This window comes from Patiria miniata, unplaced genomic scaffold, assembly GCF_015706575.1.
Source record: "Patiria miniata isolate m_02_andy unplaced genomic scaffold, ASM1570657v1 HiC_scaffold_3, whole genome shotgun sequence".
Classification (NCBI taxonomy): Eukaryota; Metazoa; Echinodermata; class Asteroidea; order Valvatida; family Asterinidae; genus Patiria; species Patiria miniata.
Window position 1 is genome coordinate 28,508,840 of NW_024037069.1, and position 21,370 is coordinate 28,530,209.

Genomic DNA, 21,370 nt, shown 5'->3' on the forward strand with positions numbered 1-21,370 from the left:
GTCAAAAACTGACTTTTTCGTTGATGCCGGCTATGGAAAACGTTGAAGTTTTTGGGGCATTTTGTAAAAAAATCTAAAATTTGTCTTTTCTCACTGGATTCTGAATGTAATGAGTTGAACTCTTCAGGGAATTCAATTCTGGCCTCTATGCACCTCGTGTGAACTTTTGAGCAAATTTGTCGAAGTTAGATTTTTGGATCAAAAACTAATTTTTTGATGATGCCGGCTATGGAAAACGTTGAGGTTTTGGCCCGGGCATTTTGTAGAAAATCTAAAATTATTCTTTTCTCACTGGATTCTGAATGTAATGAGTTGAACTCTTCAGGGAATTCAATTCTGGCCTCTATGCACCTCGTGTGAACTTTTGAGCAAATTTGTCGAAGTTAGATTTTTGGGTCAAAAACTGACTTTATCGATGATGCTGGCTGTCACAAGATTCCCCTCAATCAGGAGGACCCGGGAATGGATTAACAGCTCATACATTGTAATGCCAAATTGTTCAACTGGAGTCAAGTTATAATAAGATTATCCCATTCCAACTTCGTGGACTTCTAATACATCAAAAAATTTAGGCTGGGTCTCTCCCTTAATACAATCACACAAAAAAAGTTTCACAGTTTATATCAATTAGGTTGGGGTCGCTTCCCCATAATACAATCACAAAAAGAAAAAGCTATACAGTATAAGTCTGGAAATTAAATATTCACAAGACCTTTTAAAATCAACTCGTGACAATTACTCCCCACTGGAAGAAGATGGAATGATTTCAAATTTCATCTTTCTTATAATTCACACATTTGATTTTTCGTACATTCAAGGTAGACAACGACTCAAAAATTCTGCTCCAATATTGTCTTTACCCCTAATTACTCTCACTACTTATCGATATGGCTGTAAGCTCAAAGCCCAACGCATCACTCTGCTATTACTCAGCTTGGTTTTAGCTATGTATGCAAGTGGGTGATGATCTGTTTCAATTTCGAACTGTTTCCCATACAAATACACATGAAACTTCTTCACTGCCCATACCAAAGCCAGACATTCTTTTTCAACTACTTAATACGCCTGTTCTCTTTTTAGAAGTTTCTTACTTGCAAAACAAATAGGGAACTTTTCCCCTTCCACTTCTTGCATGAGTACAGCACCTTGACCTTTGTCGGATGCATCAGTACGAACTACATATTTCTTATCTGTATCTGGCAGGTGTAAAATCGGCAGGTGTAAAATTGAAAGCCAACTCTTGTGGTTCTCCCCATTCAACATTATTTGACTTCCCGTGCTTTGTCAAATCTGACAGAGGTGCGGCAATGGCCGAGAAATTTGGTATGAATTTTCGGTAGTACCCTACCAAACCCAAAAATGACCCGATCTCCTTTTTTGTGCGGGGTGTCTGTTCGGCCAAAATTGCGTCAACCTTTCTCGGGACTGGTTTAATTAACCCTTCACTCACAACATGCCCCAGGAACTCAAGTGACTTATATACAACATAACATTTGCTTGGTCTTGCAGTGAGACCCTCTCCACGGAGCCTCTCTAGAACTTTGCCAACTACCTCAATGTGTTGCCCGAATGTGTCTGTGAAAATTAATATGTCATCGATATAGTTAACCACATGATTTATACCATCAAGTAATCTATGCATCATACGACTGAATACGGCTGGTGCATTAACTAATCCGAATGGTAATACGGTAAACTGAAATAATCCTCCTTCTGAAGTAACAAAGGCCGTTTTCTCTCTATCTTCTTTTGTGGCGGGGATCTGTCAATAGCCCTTAGATAGGTCTAGTTTAGTGAAAAATTTTCCACCTGAAATTTGAACAAGCAAATCCTCAACATTCCGAATAGGTTCTGGATCGAAAACTGTTATCGCATTCAATTTTCTGTAATCGATACAGAATCTCACCTTGCCATCTGGTTTATGAACTAATACAATTGGTGACGCATAAGCCGATTCCGACTTTTCTATGACCCCCATTCTCAACATGGCATCAATTTCTTGCTTAACTGTGTCCCTAACTGCATGTGGTACTTGATAAGCTTTGGATTTTACTGGATCTGTGGTGGTCAGTTTTACCTTGAACTCGATCAATTCTGTTTGACCTGGTAAATCATTCAAAACATCCCCAAACTCACTCAACAGCTCTTGAATTTTGGCAGATTCAGTTTCACTCTCTGTTTGACCAATGTGAACATCTTGAACAGTTTCAGTTTGTTTGACTGATGGTAGCTCACTATTTACCACGTCATCAACATCATCTTCAAACTCTATAATTCCTGCACCTAACAGTTGTAAACATGAACCTGCAGATACCCTGTCTTCTGTATTTTTTCTTCTGACATACTTTCTCAACAAATTGGCATGATATATTTTTGTCTTGCCATTTTGGTCTATTCGATAGTCGTGTTTTCCAACTTTACTTGTCACTCCGAAAGGACCTTTCCACTGTAACAACAATTTATTTGAGTCTGTGGGTAAAAGTACAAGTACTTGGTCTCCCTCTACACATTTCCTATCTCTGGTTCTGGTATCATAGTATTTCTTATACCTCCCTGATGCTTTTGACAATTCTTCCTGTGCCATTTGACAGGTAGATTCAAACCTATTTCTGAGATCAATGACATACTCGTATGTCGTTTTGATTTCTTCTTCACTGGTAGTGTCTGTCCATAATTCCCGCAAAATGTCCAAAGGGCCTCTGACCGTACGCCCGAACAGTAGCTCAAATGGCGAGAAACCTAAGCTTTCCTGCAGCACTTCACGATAAGCAAACAATAATGCAGGCAGGTACCTGTCCCAATCTTTGGGGCGTTCTGCGCACATTCTGCGAAGCATTCTTTTCATTGTGCCGTTAAAGCGCTCGACGAGCCCATTGCACATAGGATGATATGGGGTAGTATGCAACTGACTCACTTCCTGCATTACTTCAGAGGTGAACTGAGTCCCTAAGTCGGTAAGTGTTTCCTGTGGAACTCTTACCCTAGTGAAAACGGTAAGAAGTGCCTCAGCTACCCTCTCTGATTCTATTCTAGGCAATGCTACAGCTTCGGGGTTTCTGGTCGCATAATCTACAATTGTCAGAATGTAACGATTTCCCTGATCTGTAACTGGATGGATGGGGCCTACGATATCTACTGCTACCCTACAAAAAGGAGTATCGATGAGAGGCATTTTGTCTAAGGAAACCTTTCCTACTTTACCCTTCGGGACTGTACGCTGACATATGTCACATGAACCCCAGTATCTCCTGACATCGCCTTGTAGGCCTGGCCATTAAAAGTCGGCAAGAATTCGATCACCAGTCTTTTTGACCCCTATAAACCACTAACTGTCTAAACAATCGACCCTTCTCTACCTTTGGCGACTTAAACTCTCTGTAATACAGGTTTCTATTCTTCACAAATCTGGTCTCGTTTGCACTACCTGTAATACGTACAGAACCTGTCTCAGCAAGATTTCTTACTTTCTCTAAAGTTGCATCGTTATCTGCTCCATAGCAAATTCATCTGTACTAGCAACATTTTCCTTAGTAGGGACCTTAAGGCATGGAAACGGTTTTTCCTGTTTAGCCTTCTGACTACGAGTCTGTACTGCTCCTACTGTATCTTCTACTGTATCTTGACGAGCTAACTCATCCTTCATTACTGGTAACTGCCACGATGGATCCGGATTGTCCGGTTCTTTTACTCCTGCTATGTTGCCTAGGACTAACCCATACAACGGACTCTCCATACACAAAGCCTCAACAGTGCCCTTAAAATAAGGTGAATCTACTTCAATCCTAGCTACTGGATAGTTCCTACCTCCTTTCTTACATCTCTACTTTTTTGACTACCTCTAAACTTGCTACTTTATTCCTTGGGGACTGCTGTGTGTTTTCCCGAGGGTGTTTCCTTCAATATTTAGCTACGTGTCCCCTCATGCCACAGTTGAAACACTTTGGTCTATCCTGGGAACGATTATCGATTGATTTGTCCTGACTAACCTGGTTAGCTACATTACTCTCGCTTGTTTTATTCCTTGAACCATCTGATACCTTTCTGTCATGCTTAATTTTATCAGAGAATGGTATGTGAGCAAGCATATACTGGTCTGCCAGTTTCGTGAGTTCTTTACTGCTTTGTGGTCTACGCTCTCTTAGAAATACTGCTAAGTCCTTGGGGCAACCTGCAATGACCTGTTTCCTAACAGTCAAGTCAACAAGACCTTGATAATCCTTTTTCACCTCCGCTAATTCAACCCATCTTGTATGGTAGTCCTTAAGCCTATCTGCGAATTGGGAATATGTCTCGCCTACTTCTGGCCTGGCTGTTTTGAACTTCTCTCGAAACCCATCCTCAGTTAGCCTATATCTTTTGAGAAGCGCTAACTTCAACTGTTGGTAATCACTGGCCTGATCATCAGGTAACCTAGTATATACATCTAAGGCTCTACCTGTTAGTAATGTACTAAGTGATATTGCCCAATCGGCTTGGGACCATTCTACTGAAGTGGCATATCTCTCAAAACGTCCAATGTACGAATCTAAATCGTCTTGCCTATCCCTAAACCTAGGTAACTTCGGTGACTTAATATTGCTAAAGGGACTCGACGCTCTTGAATTATTTGCGTTTGAGTTGCTGTGTGTGTTCTCTTCTGCTATTCTGAGTTCCAGTTCTTTCAACTCTCTAGCATGCTCGCGTTCCTGCTGACGCTCAGCGCGTACTGCTATATCTTCATTCTTTTTGTTTACTTTTTCCTCGCGCTCTTGAGCAAACTTGAGAAGGTCTTGGCCCTCTAACCCTAGGTCCTTTCCCGTTTTCAAAAAAAATTCAAATTGTTCCATGATGAAAGTGCATCAAGTAGGTGAGTGAAGTACTACGCTTCCAATACCCTACAGGCAATCCTTCATCACCTGTCCGAGATCGTCTAACCACAGAGTCGTGACCAATAGGCCTAGTACCGAAATCTTTAAGGAAAAGATTTCCCGGACAAGCCCCCAATGTCACAAGATCCCCCTCAATCAGGAGGACCCCGGAATGGTACTTTAGATCAAACTGTGATGGTAAAGACTCAACTCAGACAAAATGAAAGAAGGACAGATCTGTATATAATTTCAAGATTAATTTAATTCACAATATCACCAATATTAACATACACTTAAATTTCATCCTACAAAAAACTCAATAAATACATCATTATAAATACATTACAAAACAATCAACGAAAGTGGGCCCAAATCAACAGTTCGTGTGAAGTTGTGTGGTTGTGGTTCAGCAGTGCCTGCCCTGGTAGTACCATCTGTGTCCGTAGAGTCCTCTGCCCACGTGTGACCTTGCTGACAATCCTGCTGGTATGGTCGACTTGAGCTCGGCCCGCCGAGGATGTCTATCTCACTGTGCGGAGTTCCCCAAACCAGACGTTACGTCCCAAAACCCTGGTTTAGAATTAAGTACAAGTTGTCACCATGCATTTCTCTTACACAAGATTATTACATGCAACATCCATATCAGTTTAAGCTCATTTAACATAGCCTAAAATGCAATGTACATTTTATACACAAAACCCAAACAATGTGTTATTGCCAAGACACATTTCCAATGTTTTACAACAGTTATACAAATACAAATTTTCACTTTTTAAATTCAGATTGAAAATTGTAATGCAATAATACTTACAGGTTATGGCGAATAACCTGGTCTACATTTCATTGACTTTGACGAGGAGACGAGGACGGCCGCAGCCTACCGACTCTGTGTGACTCATTCCCAACGGCGCAAATAATTGCAAAATCAGTTCACTAGGAACCTACAACTCCCCAATGTGGGTACACATGAGCATAACATGCCCTGACCTAGTGTCGGTCCTGGTCTCGCCTCCAAGTGCCTAGCCAACGCCCCAATCTGGATTTTATACCCAAGACTGATGGTCTAAAAGTATTTCAAAACCTCACAACATGTTAAGTTAATCTACCAACAGGCACTGACTGCTCAGTTGAATCCCACCATTGTTAAATACTTATAGGATTAACAGCTTATTCATTGTAATGCCAAAGTGTTCAACTGGAGTCAAGTCATAATAAGATTACCCCAATTCCAACTTCGTGGACTTCTAATACATCAAAAAAATTAGGTTGGGTCTCTCCCTTAATACAATCACACACAAAAAGTTTCACAGTATAGGCCCCTATATATCTCAATTAGGTTGGGGTCGCTTCCCCATAATACAATCACAAAAAGAAAAAGCTCTACAGTATAAGTCTGGAAATTAAATATTCACAAGACCTTTTAAAATCAACTTGTGACACCGGCTAGGGGAAACGTTGAAGTTTTGGGGGCATTTTGTAAAAAATCTAAAAGTTTTCTTTTCTCACTTGATACTGAATGTAATGAGTTGAACTCTTCAGGGAATTGAATTCTGGCCTCTAGGCACCTCTTGTGAACTTTTGGGCAAATTTGTTGAAGTTGGATTTTTGGGTCAAAAACTGCCTTTTTTATGATGCCGGCTATGGAAAACGTTGAAGTTTTGGGGGCATTGTGTAAAAAATCTAAAATTGTTCTTTTCTCACTGGATACTGAATGTAATGAGTTGAACTCTTCAGGGATTTCAATTCTGGCCTCTAGGCACCTCGTGTGAACTTTTGAGCAAATTTGGTGAAGTTGGATTTTTGGGTCAAAAACTGACATTTTCGATGATGCCGGCTATGGAAAACGTTGAAGTTTTGGGGGCATTTTGTAAAAAATCTAAAGTTGTTCTTTTCTCACTGGATACTGAATGTAATGAGTTGAACTCTTCAGGAAATTCAATTCTGGCCTCTAGTCACCTCGTGTGAACTTTTGAGCAAATTTGGTGCAGTTGGATTTTTGGGTCAAAAACTGACTTTTTTTATGATGCCGGCTATGGAAAACGTTGAAGTTTTGGGGGCATCTTGTAAAAAATCTAAAATTGTTCTTTTCTCACTGGATACTGGATGTAATGAGTTGAACTCTTCAGGGATTTCAATTCTGGCCTCTAGGCACCTCGTGTGAACTTTTGAGCAAATTTGGTGCAGTTGGATTTTTGGGTCAAAACTGACTTTTTTATGATGCCGGCTATGGAAAACGTTGAAGTTTTGGGGGCATTTTGTAAAAAATCTAAAATTGTTCTTTTCTCACTGGATACTGGATGTAATGAGTTGAACTCTTCAGGGATTTCAATTCTGGCCTCTAGGCACCTCGTGTGAAATTTTGAGCAAATTTGGTGCAGTTGGATTTTTGGGTCAAAAACTGACTTTTTTTATGATGCCGGCTATGGAAAACGTTGAAGTTTTGGGGGCATTTTGTAAAAAATCTAAAATTGTTCTTTTCTCACTGGATACTGAATGTAATGAGTTGAACTCTTCAGGGAATTCAATTCTGGCCTCTAGTCACCTCGTGTGAACTTTTGAGCAAATTTGGTGCAGTTGGATTTTTGGGTCAAAAACTGACTTTTTTTATGATGCCGGCTATTGAAATCGTTGAAGTTTTGGGGGCATTTTGTAAAAAATCTAAAATTGTTCTTTTCTCACTGGATACTGAATGTAATGAGTTGAACTCTTCAGGGAATTCAATTCTGGCCTCTAGTCACCTCATGTGAACTTTTGAGCGAATTTGGTGAAGTTGGATTTTTGGGTCAAAAACTGACTTTTTTTATGATGCCGGCTATGGAAAACGTTGAAGTTTTGGGTTCATTTTGTAAAAAATCTAAAATTGTTCTTTTCTCACTGGATTCAGTAATGTAATGAGTTGAACTCTTCAGGGAATTCAATTCTTGCCTCTAGTCACCTCGTGTGAACTTTTGAGCAAATTTGGTGCAGTTGGATTTTTGGGTCAAAAACTGACTTTTTTTATGATGCCGGCTATGGAAAACGTTGAAGTTTTGGGGGCATTTTGTAAAAAATCTTAAATTGTTCTTTTCTCACTGGATACTGAATGTAATGAGTTGAACTCTTCTGGGAATTCTATTTTGGCCTCTAGTCACCTCGTGTGAACTTTTGAGCAAATTTGGTGAAGTTGGATTTTTGGGTCAAAAACTGACTTTTCTTATGATGCCGGCTATGGAAAACGTTGAAGTTTTGGGGGCATTTTGTAAAAAATCTAAAATTGTTCTTTTCTCACTGGATACTGAATGTAATGAGTTGAACTCTTCAGGGAATTCAATTCTGGCCTCTAGTCACCTCGTGTGAACTTTTGAGCAAATTTGGTGAAGTTGGATTTTTGGGTCAAAAACTGACTTTTCTTATGATGCCGGCTATGGAAAACGTTGAAGTTTTGGGGGCATTTGTAAAAAATCTAAAATTGTTCTTTTCTCACTGGATACTGGATCTAATGAGTTGAACTCTTCAGGGATTTCAATTCTGGCCTCTAGGCACCTCGTGTGAACTTTTGAGCAAATTTGGTGCAGTTGGATTTTTGGGTCAAAACTGACTTTTTTATGATGCCGGCTATGGAAAACGTTGAAGTTTTGGGGCATTTTGTAAAAAATCTAAAATTGTTCTTTTCTCACTGGATACTGGATGTAATGAGTTGAACTCTTCAGGGATTTCAATTCTGGCCTCTAGGCACCTCGTGTGAAATTTTGAGCAAATTTGGTGCAGTTGGATTTTTGGGTCAAAAACTGACTTTTTTTATGATGCCGGCTATGGAAAACGTTGAAGTTTTGGGGGCATTTTGTAAAAAATCTAAAATTGTTCTTTTCTCACTGGATACTGGATGTAATGAGTTGAACTCTTCAGGGATTTCAATTCTGGCTTCTAGGCACCTCGTGTGAAATTTTGAGCAAATTTGGTGCAGTTGGATTTTTGGGTCAAAAACTGACTTTTTTTATGATGCCGGCTATGGAAAACGTTGAAGTTTTGGGGGCATTTTGTAAAAAATCTAAAATTGTTCTTTTCTCACTGGATACTGAATGTAATGAGTTGAACTCTTCAGGGAATTCAATTCTGGCCTCTAGTCACCTCGTGTGAACTTTTGAGCAAATTTGGTGCAGTTGGATTTTTGGGTCAAAAACTGACTTTTTTTATGATGCCGGCTATTGAAATCGTTGAAGTTTTGGGGGCATTTTGTAAAAAATCTAAAATTGTTCTTTTCTCACTGGATACTGAATGTAATGAGTTGAACTCTTCAGGGAATTCAATTCTGGCCTCTAGTCACCTCATGTGAACTTTTGAGTGAATTTGGTGAAGTTGGATTTTTGGGTCAAAAACTGACTTTTTTATGATGCCGGCTATGGAAAACGTTGAAGTTTTGGGTTCATTTTGTAAAAAATCTAAAATTGTTCTTTTCTCACTGGATACTGAATGTAATGAGTTGAACTCTTCAGGGAATTCAATTCTGGCCTCTAGTCACCTCGTGTGAACTTTTGAGCAAATTTGGTGCAGTTGGATTTTTGGGTCAAAAACTGACTTTTTTTATGATGCCGGCTATGGAAAACGTTGAAGTTTTGGGGGCATTTTGTAAAAAATCTAAAATTGTTCTTTTCTCACTGGATACTGAATGTAATGAGTTGAACTCTTCTGGGAATTCTATTTTGGCCTCTAGTCACCTCGTGTGAACTTTTGAGCAAATTTGGTGCAGTTGGATTTTTGGGTCAAAAACTGACTTTTCTTATGATGCCGGCTATGGAAAACGTTGAAGTTTTGGGGGCATTTTGTAAAAAATCTAAAATTGTTCTTTTCTCACTGGATACTGAATGTAATGAGTTGAACTCTTCAGGGAATTCAATTCTGGCCTCTAGTCACCTCGTGTGAACTTTTGAGCAAATTTGTTGCAGTTGGATTTTTGGGTCAAAAACTGACTTTTTTTATGATGCCGGCTATGGAAAACGTTGAAGTTTTGGGGGCATTTTGTAAAAAATCTAAAATTGTTCTTTTCTCACTGGATACTGAATGTAATGAGTTGAACTCTTCTGGGAATTCAATTATGGCCTCTAGTCACCTCGTGTGAACTTTTGAGCAAATTTGTTGCAGTTGGATTTTTTTGTCAAAAACTGACTTTTTTATGATGCCGGCTATGGAAAACGTTGAAGTTTTGGGGGCATTTTGTAAAAAATCTAAAATTGTTCTTTTCTCATTGGATACTGGATGTAATGAGTTGAACTCTTCAGGGATTTCAATTCTGGTCTCTAGGCACCTCGTGTGAAATTTTGAGCAAATTTGGTGCAGTTGGATTTTTGGGTCAAAAACTGACTTTTTTTATGATGCCGGCTATGGAAAACGTTGAAGTTTTGGGGGCATTTTGTAAAAAATCTAAAATTGTTCTTTTCTCACTGGATACTGAATGTAATGAGTTGAACTCTTCTGGGAATTTAATTATGGCCTCTAGTCACCTCGTGTGAACTTTTGAGCAAATTTGGTGAAGTTGGATTTTTGGGTCAAAAACTGACTTTTTTTATGATGCCGGCTATGGAAAACGTTGAAGTTTTGGGGGCATTTTGTAAAAAATCTAAAATTGTTCTTTTCTCACTGGATACTGAATGTAATGAGTTGAACTCTTCTGGGAATTCTATTTTGGCCTCTAGTCACCTCGTGTGAACTTTTGAGCAAATTTGGTGAAGTTGGATTTTTGGGTCAAAAACTGACTTTTTTATGATGCCGGCTATGGAAAACGTTGAAGTTTTGGGGGAATTTTGTAAAAAATCTAAAATTGTTCTTTTCTCACTGGATACTGAATGTAATGAGTTGAACTTTTCTGGGAATTCAATTATGGCCTCTAGTCACCTCGTGTGAACTTTTGAGCATATTTGGTGCAGTTGGAATTTTGGGTCAAAAACTGACTTTTTTTATGATGCCAGCTATGGAAAACGTTGAAGTTTTGGGGGCATTTTTTAAAAAATCTAAAATTGTTCTTTTCTCACTGGATACTGAATGTAATGAGTTGAACTCTTCAGGGATTCAATTCTGGCCTCTAGGCACCTCGTGTGAACTTTTGAGCAAATTTGGTGAAGTTGGATTTTTGGGTCAAAAACTGACTTTTTTTATGATGCCGGCTATGGAAAACGTTGAAGTTTTGGGGGCATTTTGTAAAAAATCTAAAATTGTTCTTTTCTCACTGGATACTGAATGTAATGAGTTGAACTCTTCAGGGAATTCAATTCTGGCCTCTAGTCACCTCGTGTGAACTTTTGAGCAAATTTGTTGCAGTTGGATTTTTGGGTCAAAAACTGACTTTTTTTATGATGCCGGCTATGGAAAACGTTGAAGTTTTGGGGGCATTTTGTAAAAAATCTAAAATTGTTCTTTTCTCACTGGATACTGAATGTAATGAGTTGAACTCTTCTGGGAATTCAATTCTGGCCTCTAGTCACCTCGTGTGAACTTTTGAGCAAATTTGTTGAAGTTGGATTTTTGGGTCAAAAACTGACTTTTTTATGATGCCGGCTATGGAAAACGTTGAAGTTTTGGGGGCATTTTGTAAAAAATCTAAAATTGTTCTTTTCTCATTGGATACTGAATGTAATGAGTTGAACTCTTCAGGGATTTCAATTCTGGCCTCTAGGCACCTCGTGTGAATTTTGAGCAAATTTGGTGCAGTTGGATTTTTGGGTCAAAAACTGACTTTTTTTATGATGCCGGCTATGGAAAACGTTGAAGTTTTGGGGGCATTTTGTAAAAAATCTAAAATTGTTCTTTTCTCACTGGATACTGAATGTAATGAGTTGAACTCTTCTGGGAATTAATTCTGGCCTCTAGTCACCTCGTGTGAACTTTTGAGCAAATTTGGTGAAGTTGGATTTTTGGGTCAAAAACTGACTTTTTTTATGATGCCGGCTATGGAAAACGTTGAAGTTTTGGGGGCATTTTGTAAAAAATCTAAAATTGTTCTTTTCTCACTGGATACTGAATGTAATGAGTTGAACTCTTCTGGGAATTCAATTTTGGCCTCTAGTCACCTCGTGTGAACTTTTGAGCAAATTTGGTGAAGTTGGATTTTTGGGTCAAAAACTGACTTTTCTTATGATGCCGGCTATGGAAAACGTTGAAGTTTTGGGGGCATTTTGTAAAAAATCTAAAATTGTTCTTTTCTCACTGGATACTGAATGTAATGAGTTGAACTCTTCTGGGAATTCAATTCTGGCCTCTAGTCACCTCGTGTGAACTTTTGAGCAAATTTGGTGCAGTTGGAATTTTGGGTCAAAAACTGACTTTTTTTATGATGCCGGCTATGGAAAACGTTGAAGTTTTGGGGGCATTTTTTTAAAAAATCTAAAATTGTTCTTTTCTCACTGGATACTGAATGTAATGAGTTGAACTCTTCAGGGAATTCAATTCTGGCCTCTAGGCACCTCGTGTGAACTTTTGAGCAAATTTGGTGAAGTTGGATTTTTGGGTCAAAAACTGACATTTTCGATGATGCCGGCTATGGAAAACGTTGAAGTTTTGGGGGCATTTTTTTAAAAAATCTAAAATTGTTCTTTTCTCACTGGATACTGAATGTAATGAGTTGAACTCTTCAGGGAATTCAATTCTGGCCTCTAGGCACCTCGTGTGAACTTTTGAGCAAATTTGGTGAAGTTGGATTTTTGGGTCAAAAACTGACTTTTTTTATGATGCCGGCTATGGAAAACGTTGAAGTTTTGGGGGCATTTTGTAAAAAATCTAAAATTGTTCTTTTCTCACTGGATACTGAATGTAATGAGTTGAACTCTTCTGGGAATTCAATTCTGGCCTCTAGTCACCTCGTGTGAACTTTTGAGCAAATTTGGTGAAGTTGGATTTTTGGGTCAAAAACTGACTTTTTTTATGATGCCGGCTATGGAAAACGTTGAAGTTTTGGGGGCATTTTGTAAAAAATCTAAAATTGTTCTTTTCTCACTGGATACTGAATGTAATGAGTTGAACTCTTCAGGGAATTCAATTCTGGCCTCTAGTCACCTCGTGTGAACTTTTGAGCAAATTTGGTGCAGTTGGATTTTTGGGTCAAAAACTGACTTTTTTTATGATGCCGGCTATGGAAAACGTTGAAGTTTTGGGGAATTTTGTAAAAAATCTAAAATTGTTCTTTTCTCACTGGATACTGAATGTAATGAGTTGAACTCTTCTGGGAATTCAATTCTGGCCTCTTTTCACCTCGTGTGAACTTTTGAGCAAATTTGGTGAAGTTGGATTTTTGGGTCAAAAACTGACTTTTTTTATGATGCCGGCTATGGAAAACGTTGAAGTTTTGGGGGCATTTTTTTAAAAATCTAAAATTGTTCTTTTCTCACTGGATACTGAATGTAATGAGTTGAACTCTTCAGGGATTTCAATTCTGGCCTCTAGGCACCTCGTGTGAACTTTTGAGCAAATTTGGTGAAGTTGGATTTTTGGGTCAAAAACTGACATTTTCGATGATGCCGGCTATGGAAAACGTTGAAGTTTTGGGGGCATTTTGTAAAAAATCTAAAATTGTTCTTTTCTCACTGGATACTGAATGTAATGAGTTGAACTCTTCAGGGAATTCAATTCTGGCCTCTAGGCACCTCGTGTGAACTTTTGAGCAAATTTGGTGCAGTTGGATTTTTGGGTCAAAAACTGACTTTTTTATGATGCCGGCTATGGAAAACGTTGAAGTTTTGGGGGCATTTTGTAAAAAATCTAAAATTGTTCTTTTCTCACTGGATACTGAATGTAATGAGTTGAACTCTTCAGGGATTTCAATTCTGGCCTCTAGTCACCTCGTGTGAACTTTTGAGCAAATTTGGTGCAGTTGGATTTTTGGGTCAAAAACTGACTTTTTTTATGATGCCGGCTATGGAAAACGTTGAAGTTTTGGGGGCATTTTGTAAAAAATCTAAAATTGTTCTTTTCTCACTGGATACTGAATGTAATGAGTTGAACTCTTCAGGGAATTCAATTCTGGCCTCTAGTCACCTCGTGTGAACTTTTGAGCAAATTTGGTGCAGTTGGATTTTTGGGTCAAAACTGACTTTTTTTATGATGCCGGCTATGGAAAACGTTGAAGTTTTGGGGGCATTTTGTAAAAAATCTAAAATTGTTCTTTTCTCACTGGATACTGAATGTAATGAGTTGAACTCTTCAGGGAATTCAATTCTGGCCTCTAGTCACCTCGTGTGAACTTTTGAGCAAATTTGGTGAAGTTGGATTTTTGGGTCAAAAACTGACTTTTTTTATGATGCCGGCTATGGAAAACGTTGAAGTTTTGGGGGCATTTTGTAAAAAATCTAAAATTGTTCTTTTCTCACTGGATACTGAATGTAATGAGTTGAACTCTTCAGGGAATTCAATTCTGGCCTCTAGTCACCTCGTGTGAACTTTTGAGCAAATTTGGTGCAGTTGGATTTTTGGGTCAAAAACTGACTTTTTTTATGATGCCGGCTATGGAAAACGTTGAAGTTTTGGGGGCATTTTGTAAAAAATCTAAAATTGTTCTTTTCTCACTGGATGTTGAATGTAATGAGTTGAACTCTTCAGGGATTTCAATTCTGGCCTCTAGGCACCTCGTGTGAACTTTTGAGCAAATTTGGTGAAGTTGGATTTTTGGGTCAAAAACTGACATTTTCGATGATGCCGGCTATGGAAAACGTTGAAGTTTTGGGGGCATTTTGTAAAAAATCTAAAATTGTTCTTTTCTCACTGGATACTGAATGTAATGAGTTGAACTCTTCAGGGAATTCAATTCTGGCCTCTAGTCACCTCGTGTGAACTTTTGAGCAAATTTGGTGAAGTTGGATTTTTGGGTCAAAAACTGACATTTTCGATGATGCCGGCTATGGAAAACGTTGAAGTTTTGGGGCATTTTGTAAAAAATCTAAAATTGTTCTTTTCTCACTGGATACTGAATGTAATGAGTTGAACTCTTCAGGGAATTCAATTCTGGCCTCTAGGCACCTCGTGTGAACTTTTGAGCAAATTTGGTGCAGTTGGATTTTTGGGTCAAAAACTGACTTTTTTATGATGCCGGCTATGGAAAACGTTGAAGTTTTGGGGGCATTTTGTAAAAAATCTAAAATTGTTCTTTTCTCACTGGATACTGGATGTAATGAGTTGAACTCTTCAGGGATTTCAATTCTGGCCTCTAGGCACCTCGTGTGAATTTTGAGCAAATTTGGTGCAGTTGGATTTTTGGGTCAAAAACTGACTTTTTTTATGATGCCGGCTATGGAAAACGTTGAAGTTTTGGGGGCATTTTGTAAAAAATCTAAAATTGTTCTTTTCTCACTGGATACTGAATGTAATGAGTTGAACTCTTCTGGGAATTCAATTCTGGCCTCTAGTCACCTCGTGTGAACTTTTGAGCAAATTTGGTGAAGTTGGATTTTTGGGTCAAAAACTGACTTTTTTATGATGCCGGCTATGGAAAACGTTGAAGTTTTGGGGGCATTTTGTAAAAAATCTAAAATTGTTCTTTTCTCACTGGATACTGAATGTAATGAGTTGAACTCTTCAGGGAATTCAATTCTGGCCTCTAGTCACCTCGTGTGAACTTTTGAGCAAATTTGGTGAAGTTGGATTTTTGGGTCAAAAACTGACTTTTTTTATGATGCCGGCTATGGAAAACGTTGAAGTTTTGGGGGCATTTTGTAAAAAATCTAAAATTGTTCTTTTCTCACTGGATACTGAATGTAATGAGTTGAACTTTCAGGGAATTCAATTCTGGCCTCTAGTCACCTCGTGTGAACTTTTGAGCAAATTTGGTGCAGTTGGAATTTTGGGTCAAAAACTGACTTTTTTTATGATGCCGGCTATGGAAAACGTTGAAGTTTTGGGGGCATTTTTTTAAAAATCTAAAATTGTTCTTTTCTCACTGGATACTGAATGTAATGAGTTGAACTCTTCAGGGATTTCAATTCTGGCCTCTAGGCACCTCGTGTGAACTTTTGAGCAAATTTGGTGAAGTTGGATTTTTGGGTCAAAAACTGACATTTTCGATGATGCCGGCTATGGAAAACGTTGAAGTTTTGGGGCATTTTTTAAAAAATCTAAAATTGTTCTTTTCTCACTGGATACTGAATGTAATGAGTTGAACTCTTCAGGGAATTCAATTCTGGCCTCTAGGCACCTCGTGTGAAATTTTGAGCAAATTTGGTGAAGTTGGATTTTTGGGTCAAAAACTGACTTTTTTTATGATGCCGGCTATGGAAAACGTTGAAGTTTTGGGGGCATTTTGTAAAAAATCTAAAATTGTTCTTTTCTCACTGGATACTGAATGTAATGAGTTGAACTCTTCAGGGAATTCAATTCTGGCCTCTAGTCACCTCGTGTGAACTTTTGAGCAAATTTGGTGAAGTTGGATTTTTGGGTCAAAAACTGACTTTTTTTATGATGCCGGCTATGGAAAACGTTGAAGTTTTGGGGGCATTTTGTAAAAAATCTAAAATTGTTCTTTTCTCACTGGATACTGAATGTAATGAGTTGAACTCTTCAGGGAATTCAATTCTGGCCTCTAGTCACCTCGTGTGAACTTTGAGCAAATTTGGTGCAGTTGGATTTTTGGGTCAAAAACTGACTTTTTTTATGATGCCGGCTATGGAAAACGTTGAAGTTTTGGGGGCATTTTGTAAAAAATCTAAAATTGTTCTTTTCTCACTGGATACTGAATGTAATGAGTTGAACTCTTCTGGGAATTCAATTCTGGCCTCTAGTCACCTCGTGTGAACTTTTGAGCAAATTGGTGAAGTTGGATTTTTGGGTCAAAAACTGACTTTTTTTATGATGCCGGCTATGGAAAACGTTGAAGTTTTGGGGGCATTTTTTAAAAAATCTAAAATTGTTCTTTTCTCACTGGATACTGAATGTAATGAGTTGAACTCTTCAGGGATTCAATTCTGGCCTCTAGGCACCTCGTGTGAACTTTTGAGCAAATTTGGTGAAGTTGGATTTTTGGGTCAAAAACTGACTTTTTTTATGATGCCGGCTATGGAAAACGTTGAAGTTTGGGGGCATTTTGTAAAAAATCTAAAATTGTTCTTTTCTCACTGGATACTGAATGTAATGAGTTGAACTCTTCAGGGAATTCAATTCTGGCCTCTAGGCACCTCGTGTGAACTTTTGAGCAAATTTGGTGCAGTTGGATTTTTGGGTCAAAAACTGACTTTTTTATGATGCCGGCTATGGAAAACGTTGAAGTTTTGGGGGCATTTTGTAAAAAATCTAAAATTGTTCTTTTCTCACTGGATACTGGATGTAATGAGTTGAACTCTTCAGGGAATTCAATTCTGGCCTCTAGTCACCTCGTGTGAAATTTGAGCAAATTTGGTGCAGTTGGATTTTTGGGTCAAAAACTGACTTTTTTTATGATGCCGGCTATGGAAAACGTTGAAGTTTTGGGGGCATTTTGTAAAAAATCTAAAATTGTTCTTTTCTCACTGGATACTGAATGTAATGAGTTGAACTCTTCAGGGAATTCAATTCTGGCCTCTAGTCACCTCGTGTGAACTTTTGAGCAAATTTGGTGCAGTTGGATTTTTGGGTCAAAAACTGACTTTTTTATGATGCCGGCTATGGAAAACGTTGAAGTTTTGGGGGCATTTGTAAAAAATCTAAAATTGTTCTTTTCTCACTGGATACTGAATGTAATGAGTTGAACTCTTCAGGGAATTCAATTCTGGCCTCTAGTCACCTCGTGTGAACTTTTGAGCAAATTTGGTGAAGTTGGATTTTTGGGTCAAAAACTGACTTTTTTTATGATGCCGGCTATGGAAAACGTTGAAGTTTTGGGGGCATTTTGTAAAAAATCTAAAATTGTTCTTTTCTCACTGGATACTGAATGTAATGAGTTGAACTCTTCAGGGAATTCAATTCTGGCCTCTAGTCACCTCGTGTGAACTTTTGAGCAAATTTGGTGCAGTTGGATTTTTGGGTCAAAAACTGACTTTTTTTATGATGCCGGCTATGGAAAACGTTGAAGTTTTGGGGGCATTGTGTAAAAAATCTAAAATTGTTCTTTTCTCACTGGATACTGAATGTAATGAGTTGAACTCTTCAGGGAATTCAATTCTGGCCTCTAGGCACCTCGTGTGAACTTTTGAGCAAATTTGGTGAAGTTGGATTTTTGGGTCAAAAACTGACATTTTCGATGATGCCGGCTATGGAAAACGTTGAAGTTTTGGGGGCATTTTGTAAAAAATCTAAAATTGTTCTTTCTCACTGGATACTGAATGTAATGAGTTGAACTCTTCAGGAAATTCAATTCTGGCCTCTAGTCACCTCGTGTGAACTTTTGAGCAAATTTGGTGAAGTTGGATTTTTGGGTCAAAAAACTGACTTTTTTTATGATGCCGGCTATGGAAAACGTTGAAGTTTTGGGGGCATTTGTAAAAAATCTAAAATTGTTCTTTTCTCACTGGATACTGAATGTAATGAGTTGAACTCTTCAGGGATTTCAATTCTGGCCTCTAGGCACCTCGTGTGAACTTTTGAGCAAATTTGGTGAAGTTGGATTTTTGGGTCAAAAACTGACTTTTTCGATGATGCCGGCTATGGAAAACGTTGAAGTTTGGGGGCATTTTGTAAAAAATCTAAAATTGTTCTTTTCTCACTGGATACTGAATGTAATGAGTTGAACTCTTCAGGGAATTCAATTCTGGCCTCTAGGCACCTCGTGTGAACTTTTGAGCAAATTTGGTGCAGTTGGATTTTGGGTCAAAAACTGACTTTTTTATGATGCCGGCTATGGAAAACGTTGAAGTTTGGGGGCATTTTGTAAAAAATCTAAAATTGTTCTTTTCTCACTGGATACTGAATGTAATGAGTTGAACTCTTCAGGGATTCAATTCTGGCCTCTAGTCACCTCGTGTGAACTTTTGAGCAAATTTGGTGCAGTTGGATTTTTGGGTCAAAAACTGACTTTTTTTATGATGCCGGCTATGGAAAACGTTGAAGTTTTGGGGGCATTTTGTAAAAAATCTAAAATTGTTCTTTTCTCACTGGATACTGAATGTAATGAGTTGAACTCTTCAGGGAATTCAATTCTGGCCTCTAGTCACCTCGTGTGAACTTTTGAGCAAATTTGGTGCAGTTGGATTTTTGGGTCAAAAACTGACTTTTTTTATGATGCCGGCTATGAAAACGTTGAAGTTTTGGGGGCATTTTGTAAAAAATCTAAAATTGTTCTTTTCTCACTGGATACTGAATGTAATGAGTTGAACTCTTCAGGGAATTCAATTCTGGCCTCTAGTCACCTCGTGTGAACTTTTGAGCAAATTTGGTGAAGTTGGATTTTTGGGTCAAAAACTGACTTTTTTTATGATGCCGGCTATGGAAAACGTTGAAGTTTTGGGGTCATTTTTAAAAAATCTAAAATTGTTCTTTTCTCACTGGATACTGAATGTAATGAGTTGAACTCTTCAGGGATTTCAATTCTGGCCTCTAGTCACCTCGTGTGAACTTTTGAGCAAATTTTGGTGAAGTTGGATTTTTGGGTCAAAAACTGACATTTCGATGATGCCGGCTATGGAAAACGTTGAAGTTTTGGGGCATTTTGTAAAAAAATCTAAAATTGTTCTTTCTCACTGGATACTGAATGTAATGAGTTGAACTCTTCAGGGAATTCAATTCTGGCCTCTAGTCACCTCGTGTGAACTTTTGAGCAAATTTGGTGAAGTTGGATTTTGGGTCAAAAACTGACATTTTTTATGATGCCGGCTATGGAAAACGTTGAAGTTTTGGGGCATTTTGTAAAAAATCTAAAATTGTTCTTTTCTCACTGGATACTGAATGTAATGAGTTGAACTCTTCAGGGAATTCAATTCTGGCCTCTAGTCACCTCGTGTGAACTTTTGAGCAAATTTGGTGCAGTTGGATTTTTGGGTCAAAAACTGACTTTTTTTATGATGCCGGCTATGGAAAACGTTGAAGTTTTGGGGGCATTTTTAAAAAATCTAAAATTGTTCTTTTCTCACTGGATACTGAATGTAATGAGTTGAACTCTTCAGGGAATTCAATTCTGGCCTCTAGGCACCTCGTGTGAACTTTTGAGCAAATTTGGTGAAGTTGGATTTTTGGGTCAAAAACTGACTTTTTTTATGATGCCGGCTATGGAAAACGTTGAAGTTTTGGGGGCATTTGTAAAAAATCTAAAATTGTTCTTTTCTCACTGGATACTGAATGTAATGAGTTGAACTCTTCAGGGAATTCAATTCTGGCCTCTAGTCACCTCGTGTGAACTTTTGAGCAAATTGGTGAAGTTGGATTTTTGGGTCAAAAACTGACTTTTTTTATGATGCCGGCTATGAACGTCGTTGAAGTTTTGGGGCATTTTGTAAAAAATCTAAAATTGTTCTTTTCTCACTGGATACTGAATGTAATGAGTTGAACTCTTCAGGGAATTCAATTCTGGCCTCTAGTCACCTCGTGTGAACTTTTGAGCAAATTTGGTGAAGTTGGATTTTTGGGTCAAAAACTGACTTTTTTTATGATGCCGGCTATGGAAAACGTTGAAGTTTTGGGGGCATTTTGTAAAAAATCTAAAATTGTTCTTTTCTCACTGGATACTGAATGTAATGAGTTGAACTCTTCAGGGATTTCAATTCTGGCCTCTAGTCACCTCGTGTGAACTTTTGAGCAAATTTGGTGAAGTTGGATTTTTGGGTCAAAAACTGACATTTTTTATGATGCCGGCTATGGAAAACGTTGAAGTTTTGGGGCATTTTGTAAAAAATCTAAAATGTTCTTTTCTCACTGGATACTGAATGTAATGAGTTGAACTCTTCAGGGAATTCAATTCTGGCCTCTAGTCACTCGTGTGAACTTTTGAGCAAATTTGGTGCAGTTGGATTTTTGGGTCAAAAACTGACTTTTTTATGATGCCGGCTATGGAAAACGTTGAAGTTTTGGGGGCATTTTGTAAAAAATCTAAAATTGTTCTTTTCTCACTGGATACTGAATGTAATGAGTTGAACTCTTCAGGGAATTCAATTCTGGCCTCTAGCACCTCGTGTGAACTTTTGAGCAAATTTGGTGCAGTTGGATTTTTGGGTCAAAAACTGACTTTTTTTATGATGCCGGCTATGGAAAACGTTGAAGTTTTGGGGGCATTTTTTTAAAAAATCTAAAATTGTTCTTTTCTCACTGGATACTGATGTAATGAGTTGAACTCTTCAGGGAATTCAATTCTGGCCTCTAGGCACCTCGTGTGAAACTTTGAGCAAATTTGGTGCAGTTGGATTTTTGGGTCAAAACTGACTTTTTTATGATGCCGGCTATGGAAAACGTTGAAGTTTTGGGGGCATTTTGTAAAAAATCTAAAATTGTTCTTTTCTCACTGGATACTGAATGTAATGAGTTGAACTCTTCAGGGAATTCAATTCTGGCCTCTAAGGCACCTCGTGTGAAATTTTGAGCAAATTTGGTGCAGTTGGATTTTTGGGTCAAAAACTGACTTTTTTTATGATGGCGGCTATGGAAAACGTTGAAGTTTGGGGGCATTTTGTAAA

General features: G+C 38.2%; 1 long non-coding RNA gene across 1 annotated transcript; it reads right to left on the reverse strand.

Annotated features, from left to right (window-relative positions):
* Window positions 1-5,089: 5,089 nt before the first annotated feature.
* On the reverse strand, window positions 5,090-6,155 carry LOC119737058. Its single transcript, XR_005272336.1, has 2 exons — window positions 5,659-6,155; window positions 5,090-5,417 (listed from the first exon to the last, which is right to left on the reverse strand). It is a non-coding gene; the product is annotated as an uncharacterized LOC119737058 (long non-coding RNA).
* Window positions 6,156-21,370: the final 15,215 nt, after the last annotated feature.